Source organism: Schistocerca nitens, chromosome 5, assembly GCF_023898315.1.
Source record: "Schistocerca nitens isolate TAMUIC-IGC-003100 chromosome 5, iqSchNite1.1, whole genome shotgun sequence".
Taxonomy (NCBI): domain Eukaryota; kingdom Metazoa; phylum Arthropoda; class Insecta; order Orthoptera; family Acrididae; genus Schistocerca; species Schistocerca nitens.
The window spans coordinates 844,662,451-844,669,307 of record NC_064618.1 but is presented as its reverse complement, the minus strand read 5'-3'; the positions used below and the strand labels follow the sequence as shown (position 1 = coordinate 844,669,307).

Here is a 6,857-nt window from a genome sequence, read left to right as displayed (position 1 = left end):
AATTTCCTTCTTTTTCAACCGTAAACTTCATTTCGTTTCCCTGTGCCACGTTAAAAAAGGACTCGGAGAGACAAGTAGAAACACCGGTGCACTAATAAGACATATGTATCTGCCACGCTTTGCTACAGAAATCTAAAATTTCAAAGTTTTGCCGGAAGACAGATGAGCAGAGACTGCAGAACTTACCAGATGTAGAATAGAGGAAATCGAGTAGATATTAGATGTGCAACATTCAAGAAATGGAAACTCTATTGTACATCTACGTTTAACTTAAATAACAAAAAGTTCGCATGCCTTTGTGTGTGAGTTCCCTCAACTAGAAAATGTTTTTTTTTTTTTAATGCTATAAAAAGATATCCTTCATACACTTTACAGTTAAGCTGATAACATTTAACTCATTCTTATAATAGCGTTTATTAAGTTAGGCTGACGATGCACACATTAGAAAGGCTAAGAGGCACAGTCACTTTTGTGTAATCTTATCTATCGTCTTTGTTCATTGTGGCGAGAGAGATAGCGCAGCGGTAAGGCACCGGCTACGTTGCTCGCAAATATCTCGACGACTACATTTCTCCTTCCAGTGACGTGAGTCTAGACTAACCCGTTACATACTACATGTACATTTTCTGGTTCATTGTACAGAAATGTGTAGGAGGGAGTTAAGTCTGTTAGTTCCGGAAATTGGTCGAGTCGAAAATACCTCGACAGGAGAATCAGTGTTATTGCACGACAGTTTACACTGTAGAATGAGATTTTCACTCTGCAGCGGAGTGTGCGCTGATATGAAACTTCCTGGCAGATTAAAACTGTGTGCCCGACCGAGACTCGAACTCGGGACCTTTGCCTTTCGCGGGCAAGTGCTCTGCCAACTGAGCTACCGAAGCACGACTCACGCCCGGTACTCACAGCTTTACTTCTGCCAGTACCTCGTCTCCTACCTTCCAAACTTAAAGCTGTGAGTACCGGGCGTGAGTCGTGCTTCGGTAGCTCAGTTGGCAGAGCACTTGCCCGCGAAAGGCAAAGGTCCCGAGTTCGAGTCTCGGTCGGGCACACAGTTTTAATCTGCCAGGAAGTTTCATATCAGCGCACACTCCGCTGCAGAGTGAAAATCTCATTCTGGAAACATCCCCCAGGCTGTGGCTAAGCCATGTCTCCACAATATCCTTTCTTTCAGGAGTGCTAGTTCTGCAAGGTTCGCAGGAGAGCTTCTGTAAAGTTTGGAAGGTAGGAGACGAGGTACTGGCAGAAGTAAAGCTGTGAGTACCGGGCGTGAGTCGTGCTTCGGTAGCTCAGTTGGCAGAGCACTTGCCCGCGAAAGGCAAAGGTCCCGAGTTCGAGTCTCGGTCGGGCACACAGTTTTAATCTGCCAGGAAGTTTCATATCAGCGCACACTCCGCTGCAGAGTGAAAATCTCATTCTGGAAACATCCCCCAGGCTGTGGCTAAGCCATGTCTCCACAATATCCTTTCTTTCAGGAGTGCTAGTTCTGCAAGGTTCGCAGGAGAGCTTCTGTAAAGTTTGGAAGGTAGGAGACGAGGTAGTGGCAGAAGTAAAGCTGTGAGTACCGGGCGTGAGTCGTGCTTCGGTAGCTCAGTTGGCAGAGCACTTGCCCGCGAAAGACAAAGGTCCTGAGTTCGAGTCTCGGTCGGGCACACAGTTTTAATCTGCCAGGAAGTTTCATATCAGCGCACACTCCGCTGCAGAGTGAAAATCTCATTCTGGAAACATCCCCCAGGCTGTGGCTAAGCCATGTCCCCACAATATCCTTTCTTTCAGGAGTGCTAGTTCTGCAAGGTTCGCAGGAGAGCTTCTGTAAAGTTTGGAAGGTAGGAGACGAGGTACTGGCAGAAGTAAAGCTGTGAGTACCGGGCGTGAGTCGTGCTTCGGTAGCTCAGTTGGCAGAGCACTTGCCCGCGAAAGGCAAAGGTCCCGAGTTCGAGTCTCGGTCGGGCACACAGTTTTAATCTGCCAGGAAGTTTCAGTTTACACTGTACATGCCTCCCGGCGCCGTTACCACTTGCAACGGCGGGCTGTAGTGCAGTGCGAAACAGCACATGTGCTCTATTCATCGTAAGAATGATCCTGATGTAAAGAAACATATTCGCGGTCGTAGTAGATGTTCCGGGTGTTGTTGCGCCATTGGTAGTAGACCCTCATTATGTAGTAGATACTTTTTGTTGGATTACCGCTAATGAAATTTTAAGACGTTCTAAAGCATTAACAGACAGCAATGGTTTTGGTGACCAGTAAAGCTAAATGCTTACGCTATGTATTTCTTACTTTAAATCTCAGTGTACAGTCACTTTCTCTGAACAAATTTGCGCACAACGTTATGATCGGTACACGTCAGCTGGGTTTGTAATTACTGTCTCTATTGCTCCTTTGAACATGAAATCCCGAACTCGAGTTTTCACCCACTTTTTAATAAATTTGAGAAACATGGTATAGTATCATTATAAAAATATTTCCAAATCTATCAAATTATGGTTGCGTAGTGGATATAGTAACTGATTTGTATTCACAAGGTTGTGAGTTGCATTCCACTCTTTTTTATGTTGATCGAAATGACATCATCTGTTGTATACTTCAGAGTAAATGGAGTGTGTGGAGGAAAATTAGCTTTCGTATATGACAGTGCACTGCTCACCATTTCTCAGTTTGTAAGTGGTGATCTTCCTGTACAGAGGCGTTCAATTATATAAGTGATCCTTAAGAAACATCTGCAGGGTAGGAGGGTGCAGAAAACCCTCTCCGGTCGTGAGTATTGAAGAGTTTCCGTCCCCCTCCCCAACCGCTTCCGAACAATAACGCAGGCAATCATTGAAATGCTTCTCACTCGTTCGTGTTTCTCATGTGCACCGTGGAAATGGCTGAAACTGCGTCGTTTTCTTTTGTGAAGCACAGAAGAGGAACACCGTTAAAAAGCAGTGAAAAATTGGTAGTTCCCAATGGTTTTGAGAAGTTACCGGAAAAAATAGTTTTTTGATGCTCTTTTACTAAGCTAAGATAGGGTTCCCGTTGGTTCCTTAAGAAGCATGTTGCCGACTATTACTGTATATTAATTTATCCCTTTTAAAATTTAAATGACTTTTCCAGCTGCATTATTTGTCTCCTGTTTGTCGATGTTATGTGTAGGTGTAATATTTAGTCTAATCCATCTCCGAATATATTATTTTAATGTTTTTGATACGAATGATTTCGGTGTTCCAGCATTTTCAGATGTGTTATAATAAAACAATTGGAAACAGATTAAACGAAACATTATTAACATTCAGTTGTGGAATGTCGAAGTGAAACAAATAAGCTTCCATGCGAGTATTGGCTGTTGTTCATATCACTGTGAGGTTGATGGACCGTCTTTCCTGTTTAAATGTACCGGTAAAACGCTGTGCGTTGTATAATCTTCGCTTGAGTATTGCGAGCGAGCTAAGCTGCCGCATAATACACACAGCTACTACTGTACCTGTCTATATACAGCCGAAGCTCCGCGGGAAATAAAATCTAATGAGGTAATAGCAAACGGCGGAACAATACCCAGCGTAATGTTTACATCAGGGTTGTTCTAACGAAGAACAGACTATAGATAAAGCGGCAGCACACTTAGCGGATTTGCGATATGGTGGGCTATCACGCATTATGGCTCGCACGTCACACAACGCACCTGCATGTCATATCACTGTGTCGCTGTCATGGGAATCCATACAGACGGATTACATTTTAATGATTTTCCTTTCTTTCCAGAGATAGTATCATACTGCTCAGATATTGAGCCTTTTCCTGAAATGGATGCCAATTTAGACTCATCTAATCCGTATCTGTATTACTATACGAATAACCCTGGACGTTCACCCAGTCGCAGTTGCAGGCTGTGTATCTAACGGCTTCCAGAGGCAACAAAGCATTGATTTTCAGTATTTGATATAATTATTGAGCCAACGGCCTTGTCGCAGTGGTAACACCTGTTCCCGTTGGATCACAGAAGTTAAGCACTGTCGGTCTTGGCTAGCAGTTGGATGGGTGACCATCCGGTCTGCCGAGCGCTGTTGACAAGTGGGGTACACTCAGCCCTTGTGAGGCAAACTGAGGAGCTACTTGATTGAAAAGTAGCGGCTCCGGTCTCATATACTGAAATAGCTGGGAGCGCGGTGTGCTGACCACATGCCCCTCGATATCCGCGTCCAATGACGTCTGTGGTCTGAGGATGACACGGCGGCCGGTTGGTACCGTTGGGCCTTCCAAGACCTGTTCGGACGAAGTTTATATAATTATTGACCGAATTTCAAAGTTTAAAAATTCTGTCCGAATCTGCTCATTAAGATGTGTAATACTAAGTTAAAGTGTTAGTAAAGTTAGAAACTGTATGTCTTCAGGCAGCGTAACTCGCGGCACGTAAATATACTCAGACTATATTCATCCAGTGTCAGAGGACGAGAGCAGTTAGCGACTTCCAACACAACTTTATACACAATTTCAAACCACTACGAAATTTATTCCAGCTGACTTCCCCCCCCCCCCCCCCCCCGCACACACACACACAAAATGACGAAAGGAAAAATTTTATCGTTTATCACATTTTCGCTGTTCTTTCATTAAAATCTGAGCACCAGGCATGACGTTTTAATTTATATCTTATTTACTACTAACTCTATTCGTAACACACTCTCTAGACAGTTTCAACATAGATCACTGAATGTACCTGCACGTTGTTGTTATTGTAAGATTCGTGGTTCAGAAGATATGACGTCGTAAACATGGAGATACGTGGTAAAGTAGCAGTTGCTAAAATGGAGCGCAAATTACCTAAACTATACTCATCCAGTGTTTGTTAATGACAGCACCTAGTGACTTGCAAAAAACTTTACAAATAATTTCAAACCTTTGATAAACTCTTTCTTGGATGCTTAACGCTAAATATTTAACACATTAACTCATTTGTAAACAAATAACAAGTCTGAAGCTGCTTTATAAATGGGAGTTCGATGCTTTAATGAATCAAGGCGTTACTGCTAAAATCGAAACGACATCACATGTCGAAAGCGCAAGATTAATTTTTGTCAAATTAACATGCGACGATGCCGACACTAATTTTTTTCGATAAAAATTGCATTAGCGTAATAGAAACTAAGAGTTTACCCTACTAACCTGAAGAAGACGTGTAAACATGCAAGCAACTAATAAGTTGACTGAAGGCGGGTTCTTGCTACTGTTGCTATTATTTCACTTTCAGAAGAGCCCTCCGCGGTGGCCGAGCGGTTCTAGGCGCTTCAGTCCGGAACCGCGCGACTGCTACGGTCGCAAGCTCGAATCCTGCCTCGGGCTTGGATGTGTGTGATGTCCTTAGGTTATTTTGGTTTAAGTAGTTCTAAGTTCTAGAGGACCGATGATCTCAGATGTTAAGTCCCATGTGCTCAGAGCCTTTTGAACCATTTGAAGAGCCCTCCTCTGCCTGCAAGTTACGAGGGACCGCCAATGGTGGTCACAGTATAAACTTAATTCAGGGGAGATGATTCAGTTCCATTCCATAAGTATCCACTCATTCATCTTTTTATTTAGACTGATGATAATGAGACAGAAATAATGGTATTACGTATATCCAGCTGCCTGAGCTACGTTTGTCAGTTATGCTCCAATTAGTATTATTGAGACATTCATGTATGTTTATAAGATACTGTCTCCAACGAAATATACGCTAGGAGTAGACAGGATTCGTGAGGCATTCGCATTGTGAGAACAAGTAAATTATTAGCTAAGCCTTATCAAGCTTCTGCTTGATTCGTACGTCTATTATGAGTCAGATAGCACATAATTATAATTGTATGATTTGCTACGGCATAAGCTGTTTGAAAATAGTGGTACTTGTTTAGTGAAATACGTTTTCTCGATATTGTTTAATATTAGCCGCAGGAACAGCCGACCAATGTAGAGTTACGCAGTACGCATTCATAGCGGTCACTATTTAAGTAACACTCGCACAGTGAAACATTATTGGAGGGGAAATACCCATTATATTGTATTCCAGTCGCCGCCATAGAATTGTGTTAGCATTCTAGAAGCAACGCGTGGTTTTTTCCTTGAAACGGGTAGTGCTATAAAACAGTGCTACGTAAGACATAACATCTCTTTTATTTTGAACGGTTACACATGTCGAAACGCGGTTTTTCGCAAAAGTTAGAGCGTCATTGGGCACTTATTTTTTGTGTGGTTAATGTTTTTAGCGCCGGTATCAGCAGATATATTGAAGTAAGTACTTTTTTAAAAATTAAACCGTATACTTTTTACAACTACAGTCTATAGCTCTTGAGAAGAGAATTATAGTGATGTAGCGGTTGTTAATATTGACGTTGAAACCTGTCGTAAAAGAATTCGAGAAGTGCCCTAGAATGTGGGAGCGCGGCGGCCACAACGGCATTAGCGGTACAAACGCCACCAAGCAGAGCTCTCGTGCTATTCTGTGTCCGGATGTCAACACATTTGTCTTTTTACTTGTCTGCACTGCTCGTTTCTGCTTCAACATTCGTTACGTGCAAACGTGTGCACCAGTGAGAAGTTGTATACTATACCGCTTTTATATGGTCGATGTTCAAGAAATGCCGTAAAACCAGTACAGTGGTATAGGGCTATCTATCCGGATCGCCAATGTTCGACACGCCAGGCAATTGCACTATTAAGACGCAAGTGCGGACAGGCTGCTTGAACGCCAGTAACAGGACAAGAAAGAAGACCGTAACCGACAGAGAACACGAAGAAGCTGTTGTGGCTACGACGCTAATGAATCCGCACAGTGGTAGAGGCATATTGCCAAGGGATTTGGAATCAGACAGACGAATGTCATTCACGTCATGCATCGACAGAATTTT

The 6,857-nt window shown here is 42.9% G+C and overlaps 1 pseudogene; it reads left to right on the top strand.

The window, feature by feature from the left end:
- Positions 1-3,931: 3,931 nt before the first annotated feature.
- On the top strand, positions 3,932-4,049 carry LOC126261254 (5S ribosomal RNA; annotated as a pseudogene).
- The last annotated feature ends 2,808 nt before the right edge of the window (positions 4,050-6,857 follow it).